Source organism: Canis lupus, chromosome 19 (assembly GCF_003254725.2).
Source record: "Canis lupus dingo isolate Sandy chromosome 19, ASM325472v2, whole genome shotgun sequence".
In the NCBI taxonomy this organism is placed as follows: Eukaryota; Metazoa; Chordata; class Mammalia; order Carnivora; family Canidae; genus Canis; species Canis lupus.
The window spans coordinates 11,224,766-11,246,282 of NC_064261.1; the positions used below are offsets into that span (position 1 = coordinate 11,224,766).

Consider the following 21,517-nt stretch of genomic DNA (forward strand, 5'->3'; position numbering starts at 1 on the left):
TAGTATCTTATTATGGAGTTAAATATAACACTAATGAGGTTTATTATTCATTGCGTATTAGCCTTTTTGAATTAGTTCTTCAAAATTACCCATTTTTGAATAGGGTTTTCTGTAATTTTCTCTTTCTTTGGATATTTTTATGCAAATAAGACTTCTGTTATTCTTATATTTTCCAAATATCTTCTTTCTGTGGTTTGCATTTCAATGCCTTAGTTGTGTTTTTAAAATAAAGGCATTCTTAATTTTAATGATGTCTACTTTTTCATGGTTAGGTGCTTATGTGCCCTATTTAGGAAATTTTATCCCATCCCAAAGCCCTGAAGATAATATTTCCTAGGAATTTACTGTTTTTTTTTTTTAATATTTTGTTTATTTATTCATGAGAGACACACAGAGACAGATACATAGGCAGAGGGATAAGCAGGCTCCCTCTGGGAAGCCTGATGTGGAACTTGATCCCAGGACTGCTGGATCATGACCTGAGCTAAAGGCAGACGCTCAACCACTGAGCAATCCAGGCACATCTAGAAATTTTACTACTGTGCCCTTTATATTTATATTTAAAACCCAGATGGACTTTATTTTTATGTATGAAGTGATCTAGAGTTATAAATTTATTATTTTCCTACATTGTTATTAAATCGACTACTTTCTCCATTGTCATTTCCATACTACAGTGAGGTATATTAAATACGAATGGGTCTGTTTTTAGACTCTATACTTGCACAGTCTTAATTATTGTAGCTTTATTATAGATCGTATTTAGATTTCTTTAATTTCCCTTGTTTAGGTTCATATTACCTAACATTGTTTTATGCAACTTTAGTTCCATTTACTCTCTGTTATGGACTGAATGTTATGTCCCTCAAAATAATTATGTCAAAGCCCTAACTTTCAATATAATATTTGGAAGTGAGGCCTTTGGAAAATAATTATGTTTAGATTAGGTCATGAGGATGGGATCCTCTAATATTGAAAAGGAGTGGTGAGCAGGGACATCCTTGCCTTGAACTTGATCTTAGTGGGGAAAGGTTTTCATTTCCTACCATTGAGGGTGATGTTAGCTGTAGGTTTTTGGAGCTTTAAGACAAGTTCCACTACTAGAAAGGCCTTGAATTCCAATTTTTGTTCACTGGCTTTGCAAGGTTGACAAAGGATTTGCTCACGTTTTCAGCTTCTTGGTTATCTCCTCTAGATACTTTTAGAAAAAATGTTGAACTAAGTATTGGATTTCTATTATGGATTCTCCTCTTGTGTTTCTGCCTCAGAATTTTTCATTACTTTATTTAGTTTTCATGTGTCCTTAAGCCTATTTTTAAACAAATATGATGTCCAAATATTTGAGTTGTTACCAGTAGAAGAGGTCTTTCAGCTTTGTCCAGCTTGCCAGTAGCAAAAGCAGAAGTTCTGACTTTTTTTCCCCCTAAAACGTTTATCCTCTTCTGAGATTATTGCAATATGTCCCTTTATTGTGTTTATTGTTTAATATCTAGATTTTTCTATTAGGAAGAAATATATATCCACAGAAAGTCTTTATCTCTTTTGCTTATTGATGTATCCCTGGCTTAAAATAATGCCTGACATAGAGTAGTAGTTGTTTACTAATTATTAGCGCAATAAAGAAAATCCAATAAATGGAAAAGTGGAAAAGTTGATTTAAACAGCATTTCTTGAGATCCCTGGATGGCTCAGCGGTTTAGCGCATGCCTTCAGCCCAAGGCATGATCCTGGAGTCCCAGGATCAAGTCCCACATCGGGCTCCCTGTATGGAGCCTGCTTCTCCCTCTGCCTGTGTCTCTGCCATCTCTCTCTCTCTCTCTCTCTCTCTCTCTCTGTGTGTGTGTCTCATGAATAAATTAATAAAATATTAAAAAAATAATAAAAAATAAACAGCTTTTCTTGTTTGTTTAGTGGATTATATGTTTCTGAAAATAAAACTCACTACAAGTTAGTATAGATAAAATAACACGTAACAGTACCTAACGTGTGGCCAATCAATAAATGTTGCTAAATAAAGAATAAGCAGTAGATTTCTTTACTCTCAAAGAGTAGAGAAACATCCCTGTTTAGGTAGTACATAGTTCTACTTATCAAGATATTGAGTTTTCTGCTGCTTCCCCCCTGGGATTGTCAAGCAGACATCACTGAGCCTAATAGGCTTTGTGCTGGACATGTTGTCAATGCCTGATAAAAATCTCATTGACTTTGATATTGGCACCCAACATGCAAAAATATTTCTACAGAAATGCCTTATAGAATGGAACACTTCTTTTTCAAATAGATATATTCTGAAACATATAAAGACATAGAAATGTGTCTATTATATAGAATCAATTATGGTAATGTAATTACTGATATCATTGATAAAATACTGTTAATTGGGTCTATAAATTAGTTTTCACTTATGTGTGCATTCAATAACTGTTTAACTATTTCAAGTATTTGTCAGGCATCTAAGTTCTATATATAAAATGAAAAAAAAAATTAAACAAAAGACCATGGCCTCAAAGTGCTTACAGTCTAATATAAGTTTTAAGAAATATCAGACATTTAGAAGAAAATTATTCTATATTTAGGAGCTCCAGGAAACCATGAATAATGACAAACTACTCTGGATCAATGTATGATTTCTCAAATTTATTTGAAATTAAAATCTAAAGAAAGTTCTAAAAAAATTAAGAAGTTTGCATTTGATTACCATATGGCTACATATTCCAGTATTTCTGTATTTCTTTGTTTCATTCTTACCATTTCTAAAAATTTTCAAAAAACACATGAAACCAAAACATTGCAAAGCTCAGTAATATAAAACTGATATTCAAGCAGCCACTTTTTCCAATAGCTCTGTAATCTATAAAATAAGATGATTTGACAAAATAGAGTCTCTATAACACGATAAGTGAGATCAGTAAGAGTTCTCTTTCAAAGAAGGAATTGCTATATATTCAACTGTGGTCTCTGTGCCACATAAGTGGGCTGTTATCAAGCTATCCTATGCAACTACTATTCCGCTCATTTCACTTTGAATTGTTTATGCTTTTAAAATTAGTTAATTTACAATCAAAAGAATAAAAATATAGTGTTGTTTCATAAATAAACAATTCATAAGTAAAGTTATAATAAAAATATACATGGCTCACCAGTGCTGATATAGTAGATCTGACGAGAGCTAACACTTTGTAGCCATTTTTTAAAATTTTTTTAAAGATTTTATTTATTTATTCATGAGAGACAGAGGGAGAGAGGGAGAGAGAGAGGCAGAAACACAGGTAGAGGGAGAAGCAGGCTCCATGCAGGGAGCCCAATGTGGGGCTCGATCCCGGGTCTCCAGGATCCCACTCTGGGCTGAAGGCGGCCCTAAACTGCTAAGCCACCCAGGCTGCCCATTTTGTAGCCATTTTATAATCACTCAATAAGCAATGTTTTTATTTTCATACTGCGGTAAGTAATCTGTGTGAAAACATGTTAGAAATGATATGAGTTATGATTTTGAATTTAAAAGCATCATTAGTTTATTGTCACAACTTAGTTTTGCTTTCCAACAGACATAAAATAATGTATTCAGTTTAGCAACTTTGAGTGATTTGAAGTATACTGTAATAATCCTCCCTTGTGCAAAAGACTTTAGCACTTCTTCCATTATATTTTCCTTAAGGCAGTTACCTTCAGAAATCTAGAAGAAATTCATAATTTTTTGTCTTATAATATCCCAACATCTACAAGTGCAACACTAAACAAATGGACATTTTTCAATCAGATTTCTCAAGTTATAGTTTGATACTGCCTACAGTTTGTGACTTTGTCAAGTTTCAAGATGATGTGATCAAAGTTTGAGAAAATTTACATCATAAGCAGAAATATTCCAGATCTGTCAAAAGCACTCCAAAACCAAAAGGAGTCTGAACAAGGAGAAATTAATGCTGAGGATTAAGTTTATATAAACAAATAAGCAGTGAAATGTGTAAGAGCGTAGGCTTAATTTAAAATGTCTTCCACAAGTAGGAGGAAGAAGAGAAGGAGACCTGTCATTTAATATTGAATAAATATTTTTCATGTGACTACTTTAACCAAGGGCTACTTGTTTTTTGTGGGTTTTATGGGTTTTTAAAAAAGATTTTGTTTATTTATTTATTTATTTATTTGAGAAAGAGAAAGCGTGAGCAGAGGGAGGGACAGAGGAAGAAGAAACAGACTCCCATTGGGCAGGAGCCTGATGTGGGGCTCAATCCCCGGACCTTGAGATCAGGACCCAAGCTAAAGGCAGAAACTTAACCACCTGAGCCACCCAGGTGTCCCCCAAGTGCTATTTGCAAAGCTGGGTATTTAGAACTAAAACAAAGCAAAATAAATCCTTAACCTCCTAAATTTTATATTCTAGTTTTGGGAGGGGGTGATAATAGGGGTGAAAAAATAATGTTAGTAAATTATATAGAATAAGAAATGGTGATATGTACTGAAGGAAAAAAAGTGGCAAGAAGTTAAGTTATATTAATGGAGTGTTGGCAATTTACAGAGGGTCTACGTGGAAGTCCTTATGACAAAGTTGACACCAGAGGAAAAGAAATATCTGGATAGGTAGGTGTGTGAACAGGACCATGTAGATATTTAGAAGAAAATCATTACAAGGAGACCACATTTGAAGCCATTGGACTATTTATGGCAGAGTAGTAACAGAATTAAGTTTACATCAGTACAGAATGTTGAATTGCATGTAGACAAAAGAAGAGTCAGGGAACAAATAGGAAGTGATTGCAAAACTTTAAGTGAAAGGGAATTGTGGCTTGTACCAGGGAAGTAGAGGTAGAGATGGTAAAAAATTTTCTGAGTCTGAGTATTTTTCAAACATAAGGAAGAGAGAATTTGATGTAGTGCATAAAAGAGTAGAGCGAAGAAAGAATCTCAGAACCAAAGCATAAATATAGCTAGAAGAATAAAGTGGTCAATAACAGAAATCAGTAAAACTTCTAAGAGTGAGTTTTTTGTAGAAAAATGAGAACTCGGTTTGGGACAAGTTAAGTTTAAGATATCTATTAATCATCCCCATGAAGATTTTGAATCTGCCATTGGGTATATGAGACCAGAAACCAGAGAAGAGGTCCGTAGACAGATATACATTTGGGAATTATTAGCACATAAAGAACTTATGAGGTGTAAAGCCATGAGAATGAAGACATCATGAAAGGATTTATTGTAAAATGAAATCACAGAGAAACACTGGCTAGACACAGGTGATATAAAGTTGACAGGTCTGGGAGATGAGGGTGAAACAGAACAATGGACTGAGCAGAAGCTGCCAGAGAAACTATGGTATCCTGGTAGTGAAGAAAGCATTTCAAGAAAAAAGGAAGATAATTAACTGTTTAGTGAGGCTGCTCAGTCAAGTAACATGAACAGGGAGAAATAACCATTGGTGACCTTGACAAAAGTAGTTTTCCTGGAGTTGTGGCTATGACAGCTCCCATCATACAGGTTCATGTGAAAATGGGAGGAAAGAAAATGGAGACAGACAGTAAAACAACACTTTCAAAAGATTTTTCTATAAAGGCCTTTGCCTTAGGCCTCTCTCTTTAGAGAAACTGGTGCAATATCTAAAAAGGAAAGCAAGATTGAAAGACTATTTTTTTTCTCCAAGACAGAAGCATGTTGGTACAATTACAAAGAAATAGTAATAGTAAACAAACAAACAAACATCAATGATGCAGGAAAAGAGGAAAGGCAAAAAAAGACCAGTTTGACTTGAGCCATAGCTCCATGTAGATCAAAGAAAAAGGGATAAATGACAAAGGTGGAAGGATGGAAATTTCTTTCCAATCAAGGGAAAAAAAGGCCGACTATTTAAAAGCTTATGCAGATAGGTGAGTAGATATTCTGTGGAATATGTTGTTTCTGAATACTTTGGAATTTACAGTAATATAAGGAACAAGATCATCAGTGAAGAATAAGAATGCAGAAGATGTGTTGGAGGTTTGAGGAGAGAGAAGAAGAAGGTAAGATATAATCACAGGAGAAGAAAAGTTAATGATTTGAGAAAAATAATGTCACATGGAGAATTAAGGAATCATTTGAGTCTATTGGTCATAGATTTAACATAAATTTATCAGTACCATAGTATGTTTTTTTCTAGTGCAATTTAGCTGCAAAATCATATGTAGAGAGTAGACAAAGATGTGGATTTGCCAAAGGCTGTGGTATAACTAAATAGCCCAGAGCTTTAACATTCTCCTCTCTCTTCTATTTTTCTTCTCATCTGGTTTGGAAAAATGGGTCTAATTTAAACAGTAGGAAGCTTAATGTTTGACATTTAATTTTTTAAATATTAGAATAGCTTTAGATTTACAGAAAAAATGTTAGCACACTACATAGAAATTCACATATACTCCACAATCACTTTCTCAGAATGTTAAAATTTGCCACAACTAATAAGCCAATACTGAAACATTTTTTATCAGCTAAACACCAACATGTATTTGGATTTATTTAGTTTTTGCTACCTATGTTTTTCTGTTCCAAGTTCTCATCTAGGAAAATACATTTCATTTAGTTATATTTCTTGTCAATTTTCCTGGTTTTTGATGACCATTTCAGTTTTAAGGACTACTGTTAAGCTATTTTGTAGAAAGTCCTTCAGCTGAAATTTCTCTGATTTGTTCTGATTGGGAGACCAGGGTTATTGTTGTGTGCACACTATATTGATGTCGTTGTGGGTGTTAATCTTGATCACCCAGGGGAGCAGTATTTATTAAATTTCTCCCCAATTTTTTATTTTCATAGTATAATCTTTAAACAAAAGATTTATTGATTTATTTTTGAGAGAGAGAGAGAGAAGGAAGGGAAGGGCGGAGTGAGAGGGAGAGAGAGAATCTTTTTTATTTTTTTTTTTTTGGAGAGAGAGAATCTTAAGCAGACTTCCCACTGAACACAAAGCCTGATGTGGGATTCAATCTCCTGTCCCAGAGATTGTGACCTGAGCCAAAATCAAGAACTGGAGCTTAACTGACTCAGTCACTCAGGTCTTCCCATTCTGTAATCTTTAAAAGGAAGTCATCATGCACAAGTGGGCATATAAGGAGTAAGGAGTTATACTAACCCTGTTTTGTTAGAATATCTATATAAATTTTCTTCTGCATAGGTTTACCTATAAACTCTTATTTATTTATTAGCCACTTATTTGTTTTTTATCAAACCCATGGATGTTTATTTAATAGCTTGCATTACAATGGAATACTGCACAATTTATTTTGTTGTTCACATTATTGCAGCTTTCTTTACTACGAGCATTTTCAGTTGGTTCCTGTGTCCTGTTGACATATACCTGTCATTGTGAGTTTTGAAAATTTTTGTTGCATTTTCTTTTTTGAGCACTTTCTTACACCCTGGCACTACAAAGTTTTCCAAGCTCACTTTCTATGTTCCTCACTCCAGTCCTAGACTTAACTATTTCTTCAAGGAGCTTTGAAAATCTAGACATTTTAAAATGAAAAGTATTTTTTAAATGTCTTCTGTCTTAATATCCTTCTCTAAAACAATAAATGCCTTGCTTTCTACCTGAAATTGCAATGAAACAGAACTATAGGCTGTTATATAACAAAACAAAATCCCAACACCAAGAGTAAGAAAAATAGTAGGATAACTTTGCATCTTTATAGACAGTATTTTAAGTGACTAACAATTATTAATTGAATTGAATTATTAATTCATTTAATTCTGACAACAACCCTAAAAGATAGTGTGAGCTATTTGATGGGTCCTCTGTTAAATATCTTATGTAATGCTCACAACAAAACACCATGGAGTAGTTAGTTTTTATGGTCTCCATTTGGCAGATGAAAAAACTGAATCTGAGGCTCATGTGTCTAGTAATTTCAAGATAGAATTCTGGGATTTCAATTCAGAGTTGTCAGATTCACAAATACAAACCCTTAATTCCTACAAATATTGTCTACTTGGCTATATTGGTGATGGAAAAAAATCAAATGTTCTTCATTATTTCTACATCAAAATAATGGAGTTGGATGTGATTTAACTAAAGATTCCTCTGAATTCTAAATTTTCATATAAATTATTGCAAATCCTAAAGGTCTTCTAAATTGAAAACGGTATGGTTCAATAATTTTCCCAATTTCCCAAGTTATATATCTGTATTCCTTTTACAACCTATATATGTGTCTTATAAAGGATTTACCACATCAAGTCAAATTATTTCTTTACATATCTCTCTGTACATGTTTTATTTACCTATGCAATCCTGCCTGATTTCGTTTTTGTATTTATATAGAGAAGGTACAATTTTTACTTAATGAGTTTTAGTTTAATGATTAAATAAATAATGAGTGGGACATCTATGTTGAGATTAGAGGTTGTCATAGGCAAAATATTCACTAAGTAATTTTTAAATGTATTAAGAGAAATATAATTACTTATAAGCTTTCTCAGATTATTATGAAATGTATATTGTTATTCTTAAAACTAGATTTTCAATAAACAAATATCATAAAAGAGGCAGAAATTTTTAAGAAAGTTAAAGACAACAGGTATTTCTCTGATTTTGCCTATTAAAAGTATCTCTAGATACAATATTGAGGGGAAAAACAAATGTTACTCTCTAAGCAATAGAAATTTACATAGAGTAATTGATTTGAATTTCAATCCAATTTTACTAACATATTTTCAGTATAATTTATGACTGCTTCATTTTCAAATACTTATTGTATTTTTAAAGGTAGATTGGTAAAGATCAGTCCAATTCTCTGTTTGACTTATCTAATGCCTGAGCTTTAATTGAGTTTATCCATCAAAGTCACATTTCATTTGGGGAATGGATGTCAGACTACAGCAGTTAGCAATGATGATGGAAAGGACTTTAAATTAACTAACAATAGTATCTTAGAACAGAAATTAAAGTCTATATTCATACTCTTCTTAGAACTTTAATTCAAATAAAAATTGTTGAATATTGGTGTGATGCTCAAATATTAGTTAAAATAGTATTTTATAGATTGAAGTCATATGATAGAAAGATGTTTAAGTCTAATAAATGTCATTATAAGCCTAGAATTCCATTTATCGCCTTGTGTCAATATGCCGATAAAAATTTTATGTCAGTAGCTCTATAAACAACTTATGTAAAATTCATTATGTTTTGGTTTGCATACTTAACACACTCATTGATGGTGATATAACTCTTAATATAATCAAGATACAAAATTCTTTCCTTTGATAGTTAAGACAAGAATGGAGGAATAGAAAGAATCGAAATATATACATTATCTATATTTTCTGGGTAATTATTATTGCCCATGGGTGGTATGTGGCTATTTCCCCAGTTCTAGAATGCAGACTTGAAAAAGACACATTTAACAAATGGTGGAATTACTGCACTGGTTGCATGAGCTATGGAGTAGGGACTGTGATGGCAAGAAAGGCCAAGTAGAAACCTCTACCTATCAAAATAGTAAATCAAAGCAATATTACACCCCCAAGGCCTATCAGAGATCTGTGTCACTGTCTAGGGCTTGACAAATACAGGAGTATTGATTACCCCATATGTCCATTCAACTTGCTTATTTGGCTTTTGCAGAAGGCAGAAGTATTTAAAGAAGGGGAATGGATTACTATGAACCTAATGATGTGATAACAGCTGTTGTTCTGGATGTGTGTTCTGGATAATATAGATACGTGTGTGTATGTGTGCCTGCATGCATGTGCACAATACAATCTATACCTCCTGATCTGGCCAAGTTTTTTTTTTTTTTTTTTTTTTTCTATAGCTATTGATAAAGATCTTCTGAAATTGTTTTTTTTTTTTTTTTTTTTTTTCAGCCAGCATGACTAAAAATACATCTTCACAGTCCTACTCTAAGACCATCTCAACTTCCTACCTTAATAGCATAATCTAGTCTGCAAGGAGTTGATCACCTTTTAAGACAGTTTTCAACAAGTCTAAAATGGATCTACTTGAGTTTTACAGTCATGGTACTCTAAATGTTAGTGGCAGATAGAAATGTTTATGACAGGCACTCCTAGGTGAATTAAAGTGTATACCTTTATAATTTGGATTGGAACTATGCCAGGCCCTATCAATAATTCTCCTTTTGAGAAATAGCTTCTGACTTTCTATTGGACTCTAGTAGAGACTGAGAATTTGACCATAACTACTGAGCCACCAAGAAGCCATACAAAAAATCATGGCCAAGCTATACATTTTTCATGTACAACTACACTCTCTATTCAAATAAAACATGAGAGCAGGCCTAAGCATGTCCAAAAGATACAAGTTCCATGAGTAAGTGGACCAAAAACCCGTGAACTTATTTTTGCTCCAATGTCTTATATCTCAGACAAACACATATGGTCTTCTGGAAAATTCTCATTCATCAGTTGTTTGAGGAGGAAAGTATTCATGTCTGATTGATAACTGGTTCTGCTAGATATGTTTTCAGTACCTGATTAATGGCTATAAAACTATAATGTCCTGTGGAAAGAAAAGGTGATCAAGTCCTTGCAGACTAGGTTATGACATGGATGTTGGGAGTTGAGATGCCTTGAAGTAGGACCGACCGTGAAAATGTATTGTTGGTGATGCTGGCTGGAAAAGAAACAAACAAACAAATGAACAGACAATTTTGTAGTGGCCTGAAGGACGGACAGTAGTGAAGAGAAATTTTGTCAGCAGATGGAACTTATAATGTACTTGATTGCTCATTTTCCCTTGAAAATGGAGAGTGGAGTTGTAGGCCTTACTGACTCATTAACCGTGGCCAATGCTTTGGCAGGATGATTGGGGACTTGGAAGAACACAGATAATTAGATAATTGGAGAAAAGTTAGTAGAAAGAATAGGATGCAAACAGGCCTTTTCAAGTGGGCCCTGAATGTAAAAATATTTATTTCTCATACTAATGCCCACTAAAGAGGAGCAGATGAAGATCTCAATAAAAGGGACAAGATGGATCCTTTGGTGGATTTCCATCAGCTTTTTTCTCCAATCATTTTTATTCTGATTCAGTGAATTCATGGACAAATCCATAGGCAAGGAAATATTCAGTCTCATGTTTTCTGATCTCAAAGGGAAAATAGACTGGCTGATAGAAGAAAAAAATTTCTATCATGGAATTGGTAGAAAATGTTCATACTGTGTTTGACTACCCACCTGAAGAAATGGCTTGAAAAATCACAAAAACTAAGATTGTAACAATTACAAGTATTTCTTTTCTATTTTGATATAACTATATTTAAGTATGCTTTAATTAAATTTTCTATTTTTTTCTTTTTGTTCACAATTTACCTAGCATTAACATAAGATGAATTAGTAACATTTCCACATTCATGTCACAACACACCAAAGCCAAAGTGACTGAACTAGAAGAGAATAAACAACCACAGATGAATCAAGGGACTTCATACTTTCTTTAAATGGAGGCTGGCATATTTTTGGTTGTACATAGGTTATTTGTATCATGTAACGTGAAATTTTCCACTGACTTTATTTGGCATTTAACTATGTTTAAAAGTGATGTGTATGTGTGAACCATGTTGACTTTGTACTGTGTCAATGTTAGTTATGTTGCAAGAATTTTTTGAAAAATTACCTTTCTTGTATTATCCCAGGTTAAAGTTGGTCACAAGAAACATGAGATTTGGAAGATAGAAATGAAGAAGTAGTTTTTTTTTTTTCTGTTCTGAGGTTGGATGTAGGGCAGGCATTGCTGATACCTGTATCTGATCTCTGGTTTATCATGTTAACCTCCAATGGCAGCCAGCACACAGCTCCTTCTGCTCCCACCTGCCTTGTTCTTCTACTTCTCCAAATCCTTTTCCCACCCTTTATTTAACCTCTCTATTCTACATAAACATTCTCAAATGTCATCAAGTTAACCATGGGTCAGTCAACTAATATATTTTTATCGTTTTCTTTTACTGCATCATCATACATTATAATAATGATTTTGTCATTCACAGCTAATGTAAAAATTTTAAAATCTTTACACTTAGGTTATTACTACTCACCTATAACATTATACTTACATTTTTCCATCCCTTAAATATTGATTTTTATATGTTTTCCAGAAATCTCCTCAAGAAGAACACCAATGATATATTATCTGAGACTCACATAGCTGAGAATGACTTTCAATTATCTTTGAGTAGAAATTCAATGTATTCCTTCTAGAAATCTTGAATCCCAACGTCTTTCTCCCACACTTTGTTCCATTGTGTTCTATTATTCCACTGTGTCCTGATGTTTAAAGTCACAGAAAGCTTGTTTGATTTCTTTCTTCTGTAAAACTTTTACTTATGTTTTTTTTTAATTTTTATTTATTTATGATAGTCACACACACAGAGAGAGAGAGAGAGAGAGAGAGAGAGAGGCGGAGACATAGGCAGAGGGAGAAGCAGGCTCCATGCACCAGGAGCCCGATATGGGATTCGATCCCTGGGTCTCCAGGATCGCGCCCTGGGCCAAAGGCAGGCGCTAAACCGCTGCGCCACCCAGGGATCCCTTACTTATGTTTAAATGTTGTTGGATTTTTTCCTTATTGTTGAAATTATAGACATTTTTCAGTTTACATTTAAGCAAAAGATGATTTTTGAACATTTGTTTTTTCTTTGAAATTTGCCTCTTATTTTGTTGTGTGTGTATATTAAATTACATTTAATTATACCTGTATTATAATGGAATTCATGACATATTCCATATTACATATACATGTCTGTACATATCTAATTCTTAGTTTAAGGTGTTTTTTTTTTTTTTTTTGCTATATCTTGATTTACTATTTATGCTTCTGTTACTGTTATTTTCTATTCATTTGTTTCTTTTTTTTTTCTGTCTTCACAGAAAAATACTATTTTCACAGCATCTCTACCTTTTTTTGGATATCTTTTTTTTTTGGCCTCATCTTTTATAATCATTCTCTTTTCATCTTTGTCTCATTTTCTCACATTTTGAAAAATTTTCAAGTTTATTTTTCAAATCATTGATCATTTTGGAAGAGCTGATTCCTCTTATAGTGCTCAGAGTGCATTATAATTATATGTTTAAATCTTGAATGTCCTTATGATGTCATCTTACCTCAGTCACTTATCTTTCCAAGTCTGAATTCATCTCAATGTATTATTTCCTTACCACTTCCCTGTCTTTGCCAACAGAGGTTGTAAAATTTTGCAATTTTTTGAACATTCGATGTGTCTCTTTAAATTTCCTTGATTATCTTAGTATATGGACATATCGATAATTTGAAATGAATATGTGGTTTGTAATTTCTCACAAGACACTTAGTGGGAGAGCTGAGGTTCATTCTTATCTATGACTTGTGAGACTTCCTTTTTTCCCAATGACATTCCTTTGCTGCCACCCCTTTTTGCCTACTATTTCTCACTGTGAAACAAATCAAGAGAAATTATAGAGTAGTGGCTCCTCATAAAATTCAGATCTATACTCCTCAATTTCCATGACTCCTACAAGGTTTTATGTATGAATATGTTTTATAGTTTTTGCAGAACAGATAGCCACTACTAAAAAGTATTCCTTATTATTTACCCTTTGGTTTTCTAAGCATGTCTTAATGTTTACCTGCCAATGAAAAGCAAACATCTCAGAAGTACTTTCATTGAAGACATGATTTTTATTTTCCTTTTTGAGTGACGAGAGTACTCTCTGTGACACACATTTGACAAGACATGATGCCTGAAGAGTAACATCCCTTCTCACAGCCCACTTTAATGTCACCTTTGTCCTCTCAGATTTAGTTCTGATGAACAGATTGACATATATAACCCATTGTTTAATTTTTGATTGTGGTTATCAATCATATTTGATTGATGGCCAGAGTCCTTCAGTGTCTTCTGCTTTAACTACATGGTTATTCTGCTAAACTAGACAGATCATGTATAATTTTCAAACAAAAATATTTCTGTACACAAAGATCACCAGTCTCACTCTTCACTGCCTCTCATGCTTGTGTGTATTCATCATTTCTTAGTAGACGGTTTATCACTGGGAATATCCTTGAATGTCCTGGAACTATCCAAGGATGCAGCTGTATCTTTCCTGTTTTGTTTCTTTAGGTGGCAAGAATTATACTGTTAGCCTGCTATAAAGGGAGATGAACAAATTAATGTATAAATTTGGTTCTAGCTGGCTCAGGAGATGGTACCCTAGTTATTTTTTTTTTACATGCAACTCATCTATTGAAACCATTTAAGTTGAGTAAAATGTTTCTACCTTTCTTTTCTGTAATAGAAGAATGTTTTTTTAATTGTTATTTTCACCATCTTTAATTGTCTCAATTTAATCCTTAAAACATTTTAAATGGCATGCATTATTGCAGGAAAAAAAGAAGGAAAGAAAAAAGAAGAAAGAAAGAAAAGAAAGATTTTATTTAATTATTCATAGAGATGCAGAGAGAGAGAGAGAGAGAGGCAAAGACACAGGCAGAGGGAGAAGCAGGCCCCACGCAGAGAGCCGAGAAAAAGAAAGAAAGAAAGAAAGAAAGAAAGAAAGAAAGAAAGAAAGAAAGAAAGAAAGAAAGAAAGAGAAAGAAAGAAAGAGAAAGAGAAATAAGGCATTTGCAGGCAGAGAAGTTGTGCTGTCTTTTCTTCTTCTTCTTCTTCTTCTTCTTCTTCTTCTTCTTCTTCTTCTTCTTCTTCTTCTTTTCTTCTTCTCCTTCACTTTCTTCCTACAGATGAACCTGTGGCAGTCCTTTCAGATTTCAATATAGATAATCCATTGCTGACAACATAATAGGATCCTATGTTACATATATTATACAACTGTTATCTTGAAGTTGTCTTATCCTTGTCTTCCTCATTCCCCAGGCACCTCATTCACTCAAAAAAACTGGTAATTCTTGGCTAATTGCCTTAAAGAAGGAATGTAGCAATTGCAAAAAAGCCCTAGCTTACATAGTATGCGGTTCTACTTTTTTTTTTTTTTTTAAGATTTTATTTATTTGAGAGAGAGAGTGAGTTGGTGGCGCGGGTGGGGGGTGGGAAGAGGGAGAAACAGACTCCCTGCTGAGCAGGGAGCCCAACCCAGGGCTTGGTTCTAGGACTCTGAGATCATGACAGGAGCTGAAGGCAGAAGCTCAACCAACTGAGCCCCCAGGCGCCACGTGGTAGGTTTGCTTTTCAAAAGCATCAAGGCTTTGATCTTATGGTATGTCATTCCTTATTTATGAGAATCTAAGACCGGTGAGCACCTCATCTGTCAATAAGAGTGCAGGAAGAGAAAAAGTAAGTGAGAAATCATAGCCATTTACTTTATGACAAAGAAATGAACACCTCACTTTTTCTTACATCTCATTGGCACAGAAAAGTGAATTTGCTTGGCCAGATTTTGGGAGTGCAAAATTCTTGTCAGTAATAAAATATTTCAGGGAGAAAAATTGTCATTTTCCAGAAAATGTCTTGATAAGGAACTTGAGGTAGAAGGGAACTAGGTTCTGAGGTTGGGTAGTAGGGAAAAAAAACTCCAAAGAAGCAGCTTCATCAAGGCACATTACCAAAATGCAAAAGGATCTGGGGTTGGGGAGAATATAAAAGCTGAAAGGAATTCATTGAGCCACATAAAAGATAAAAAGATTTTTTTAACGCAAGAATATCAAATATTCAAGGCCAAATAACTTGTGTTCCTGTTGTAATTCTTTGCTTCTAATTCCTTTAAAATTCTGAACAAACTCACAAAAGTCTCATGTGAGAATTCAGAGAAAGGAGCCTAGACCGTATTTGGGTTAACACTGAAATGCAGAGAAAGCAACAGCTGCAAGGGGCAGGAATGGAGACAAGAACCCAGGAGGAGCGAGGAGTGTTTGAAAAACACAAAACATGACAGTTTGAGGAATATGTACAATTTCTAAGAAGGACGTTAGGCTTTTCCATAGAAAAGGGAATGGGATAAAGATTCAAGTCTATCCTAACCTGGATTTTATCCAGGTTATCCTAGCCTGGGTTTATCCTAACTTAGGTTAGAGAAGCCTGGCTGATGCGTGATTTCCACAATCTTATGAGACTCTCAGAATAGAGGAGCACTGAAAATTTGTGGGCAAACAAAGTGGGGAAGCAAAAGGAGCTGCTTCATTCTAGATCATCAGAAATGAATTAGGAATATCACATTTTTTTCCTCATGGTGGAATATTACAATTATATACTTATTTCAGCAAGCCAGTGAAATCAGCAGATGATATAATAGAAATCAGAGTTTCAGAGCTGTTACGTGCAGTTAACTAACATCTCACAGCAGATGAAGAGCAGCATGTCAGGCCTTATGGGATTTGCTTTTCCTTTCCATAGTGCTGCATCTCGGATCCTGAAGTCCTCTCAAGGCATTTGATTTCCTAACTCACACTTAGTTGTCTGTCCTTATTTTTTTGTTGTTCAAATTTCCTTGTGCTCGAATTTTCAAAGTAGCTAATCAATTATTAGTTCATAATTTGGCTACATTATTTTGCACAAAATACATTAAAGACCTATATATACTAAATATAAACAAATTACATATATTCCATTTTAAATACTATCCATCATTCATTCATTCTTTCATTCAATCACAAAAATATATATTGAGTATGAGTTATATGTCTAAGACAGTTCTAGATGCTAGAAAAAGCAAAAGTAAACAGAACAAACATATTTTTTCACATTTGGTACATTTCTTTTAGGAACATTGAGTCATAAAGGCATTCTTCATATATCAGCATTATTTGTGAGAAGCTTGTCAATATTACAGGCATCACATCTAACATTTATTTAATGCTTGATAGGTGCCATGGACTACCTTCAGTTCTTTAATTCCTTAATTAACTCTTCACCCTAACCTTTGGAGATTGATAGTTTTCTTGCTTTTACAAATGAAGGAACTGAGACATAGAAAATTGAAATAACTTGCTCAAGGTCACATGAAAAATACATGGGAGAGCAGGGAATGAACACCAGAGAACCTGGTTCCAGCACATGCTCATAATTGCTGCATGAGACCTCTATTTCTCTTGCAAAGAGATGGGAAATGGGGAAATATCAAGATATTTCCTAACAGAAACTTACTTAATGCATGTAAAATGAAGTTTGATTTTTCTCTTAATGAAGGAGTCCTTATTTTGAGAAAGATCCATCAGTAGAAAGATTATAAAGATATAATCCTAAATACATATTTGATACCCACCATTTATACATATAAATGTTTATAAGAAGAAAACAGTAATAAAACAGAATGCAAGGGAATGTGATCATTCGGTATTCTCAGAAATAAGTAGAAGTGATGACATAAAAAGGAAGGAAAACACTCCTTTTTATTGCCAGTGAGTGCATTACTGCCAGCTTTACTGCAAAACAAACAGCTAGAGAACACTTGACTAGATAAGGCTAAAAGCAGGCACACACTTGTGTGTTTTTTTTTTTTTTTTCAGATGAAATATTCAGCAGCAAAGTGAAATAAGTGACCATGGAAAGGGGGTTGTGGACAGAAAATTAGAAAACAGAATCTGTCAGAGCATTTCAAAGAATTGGAAAGTGATCTCACCTTCAGCCTGCCAGTATAGATGAAGCTGGAAGTGAGAGCTCCAGTAATCAACCTCAGTACAGCTGCAAACAGAAGAGCAATCAGAATTATATTTTTTTGTGTGTGGTTTGGATTGCAAGAGAAGAAGAAATTAAATGAATGTGTCAATAATGGCCTCTGTGTGCACCTGGTAGTTCATTGTCCAGATGATAAATTTGGCAAGATCAGAAATGAAATTGGTGAGCGTTAGGAGCTGATCTCTACCTGGATTTGGCTATAGATGTGTACTATTTCAACAGCATGCTTAAATTTATTTATAATCTCTCTATTCGGAATGAGTGGGTATTGAAATATATCTTGCATGAGGAATTTCAAGACAACCGTGAAACAATAGATGAATAAAAATAAGGGACACATATCCTCATCATCAGACACCAGAGAACTACAAGTTTTTTTTTTAGTACTAATTTCTAAAGATAAAAGGAATTTTAATGTATATAGAGTACATGCTTTTTAAAAAACTGCTATAGGATAAAATTAGAATATAACGTGAATGTCTATTTGTATGCATAAATTTCTTATGAAAAAAAGAAGAGCGTGGATAAACACACTGTGAGTTCAGTTTATGGGAATTCTGAGCATCAGAAGGTAAGAAATGTTCTCGAACTTCTCAGTATACCATCAGAGCTTTCTCGTTCATGTTTCAGTCAAAATTAAGCTACAAACAGATTTCTCAATCTAGATCCTGGTTTTGTTTCTTTTAATTTCCTATACTGAGTGTATAAGACTCATAGATTAGCTGAATAAAGTGTGCTTACCACACTAAAGCTATTCATTCCTGGTCCAAAACCTCAAAGAAGAAAAATTTGCCCCATGTCTCTTTCCTTGCATCTCTTTGCCACTCTACTCTTTCTCATGACCTCTCAGATCTGAGGTGAAAAGTAGGAGTAGAAAGCACCAAATACATCTTCCTTGACTTCTCTCTCTTATACACATTACTTTCAATTTGTCTCCTCTCTTCTACATACTTCAATATGTCCCACTTAAGGGATAGACAAGAATGCCAAAATTGAAATGAATGCACAGTAATATTATTTATAATTTTATTTATTAAAAATTACTTCTATCTTTTCATATTCATGTCTCTTTGAACAAACTGCAGCATTGACAACTGTCCTATCTCCCAGAGTTGTAAAGGCATGTGTGCCCAGGCTGAATAGAGAAATTGGAACTGTTATTCCCACCAACTTTGCTCTAAACCATGGCATCTGAATTTTGTATAATTTCCTTTTTTTCTCTATCTAAAAAATATATGCCAGTCAATGTTGATGGTTATGGATTGAGTAGCAATAGACCGATTTTTTTTCGTTTCAATTAGCCAAAATGAATAAAAGTTAAAAGTATTTCCCTTTCCATGCTCTTTGAGAACACATTGAAGTAAATCAAGCTCAGTTTTGAAAATCAAAATGAATCAAGGAAGACAACAAATTTAAGGAGGTGTGAGAAAGATGTATCGGTATGAAATGAAATATAAGAACTGATCTCAAGTATCTGTCCTCACTCCAAGAGAATTCATTTTATAATTCCACCCTGATTTGGTCTGCTTTCAAGGGTTAAAATGAAAAATTAAATCAATTATCCATATCAGTTTTAACGTGAAGGATTTTAATGTTTCTTTTACAGATTTGCTTTGTTTGGGGACAAATAGGAAAATTACTCAACTATCAGATTTCTTTCCTATGTATAAACATAATCTAAAAGTACAAAACAATTTGTTCTAGCTCTGTTTCACCATAAAAGTTGTATATTATTTAAAGCATGCTTCTTTATATGCCCCCAAGAAATATGATATTTAAATAATGCTTAATAAGACAAGTCTGTAAACTATGGAACTATAATTTCAATTACTTAATTTCAAAGAGGATAAAAAAATGGGGGCCTATCTTTCTCATCTTTTCTTTCTGGTATAGGAAGTATAGCATTTATGTTCATAACATGGGGATGTATGTTAATTTAGCCTGGCTTTGTCACTTAAACTCTTGCAGAGACTCAAAACCTTAGCGTAAGAAGTAAAACAGGGCAAAATTCATCTTTCATTTTTTTTATTATGCTTAAGAAAATACCTATGGATTGCTAAGTACAGTGTCCTTATTAAGTACTGATCAACTAAATAATTAAATAGCTATGAAAGACATCAAAAGATAAATAAAACAAATGAACAAAAGATCAAGTGAGAATGATAGGTCGATACCCTCAGTTACAAAATACGTCTGATCTTCACCATCTGAGCCTGCGAGAATATACATATGCACATACATACAATATATATTCTCATATATATACATATATATTCTCCACAAAATAAAACTATCAATCCACCAACACATTTCTATATTTGGATGCAGGCATGCTTTGGTTTGCTTATAGGAAAACATTTTCTATGTAAATGAATTGCTTCTTCTGAAGCTATATTCTTGTCAAATGTATAATGCATACAAAATAGCTAGCATTCAGCCAATAATAGCATATTATCTCACAGGCCTGACCTTCATTAAGAACAATGCAGAACAGCATTAAAATGTGTGAAGAGTAATTTAAATTATGACTTTTTCGATGGAATAATAAGAATTTGTCATATTTATAACAAGTACAGACTCAGTAATAACAACAAAATAATATTCATTTCTAAATCGTTCCATAGATAACAACAAAATTTTGTTTCAGTCCTAATTAGAGTTTAGAAAATTGAAAGTACAGAAAAAGTGAGACAGATTTGGAAAACATATACTTTCATTTTAGAATGATAGTTTTTAAGAGATAGAATTGAAGCCCTTATTTTTTCTGCTTATGTTGTTCCTAGAGCTAGCCTAACTGCTTTCTAGCTTTCCAATTTGGGTCCCTATTTCTGTAACCTGGTGTTAATATTAAACAGATCATCCATATTCTGATACATTACAACAAGTAAGGCCTCTTGAAATCAAATAACGTATTTCAGGGTTTAAGTTGTAGCTCAGATTTCTCATTAGGTATCTGTTGCATGACTTGAAACATTACTTTCTCTACCATTTCACCAAAAGTTCAAGAAACTTTAAGGAATGATTAGTGCTGGAGAGGAGGACTCTAGTACTTTAATGAGAAGTTTAGGGATTCAAAGAGACAGTATGGAGAACAACATTCAAAGGAATCAGAATTAAAAAAAAAAAAAAAAAAGGAATCAGAATTAATTTTCCCCTGCTGAGAGATTGCAGCATACACATTTTCTTAAGAAAAATTGTATTACCTATACATTTTGCTACCGACTGAGCTTTTTGTGTTTTTCTTTACTATTGTGTTTAAATTTGTTATTGAACAAACACTTAAAGGACAGAGACACAGCTATATGTGCTTTACAGTAGTTCCCTGTGGCTTCTGACAGGACTTCCCAGCTGTTCTCTGACTCAACTTTCTCATAGCCCCAAGTGACCCCGGGGAGTAAAGACATTAATTGGGCAAGCCTCATAGTTAACCTTCTTTGATATTTTTTTTCTGTAGAAGCAAGCAGGAAAGACAGCCTTTACTTTCTGGCCCTGGGATCCTATAGGTAGGATCCCAGATTCATCTGATTCTATGCATTCAACAAATGATGCTCGAGTGATTACAAGGAGCCAGGCACCATCATATCAGGATTGAGGATTGAACAATGATTATTACGGAATTTATGGAGTTTCCATCTCAATTATGATAGGACGTTAAAACTGAAACTTTATATTTATGTATCATGAGAATATATATTACTTATATTTCTCGCTGAAATTAAAATATTCATTTATTAGCCCCAGGAATTAAGCTAAATATACAATACTGGTGAGAAAAGAGGATTGTTGTAGGGAGCTTCTGGCTTTAATAAATCTATAATCCATAGGACATTGTCTAAACTCCCAGAAATAAATGTATAGATCTCCTCTTCTGACACACAAAAGTCAGATAAAGTTTTGATCTACATCCAATACATTAAGAGGTAGAACAATAAACTATATACGCTAGT

The 21,517-nt window shown here is 33.7% G+C and overlaps 1 long non-coding RNA gene across 2 annotated transcripts in view; it reads right to left on the reverse strand.

Moving 5' to 3' along the window:
- Positions 1-21,517, reverse strand: part of LOC112642794 (uncharacterized) — a 148,538-nt gene that overhangs the window by 49,807 nt on the left and 77,214 nt on the right. For both annotated transcript variants that reach the window (XR_003125459.3, XR_003125458.3), the window contains exon 3: positions 17,515-17,576. This is a non-coding gene — a long non-coding RNA (uncharacterized LOC112642794). The remainder of the gene's footprint in view (positions 1-17,514; positions 17,577-21,517) is intronic.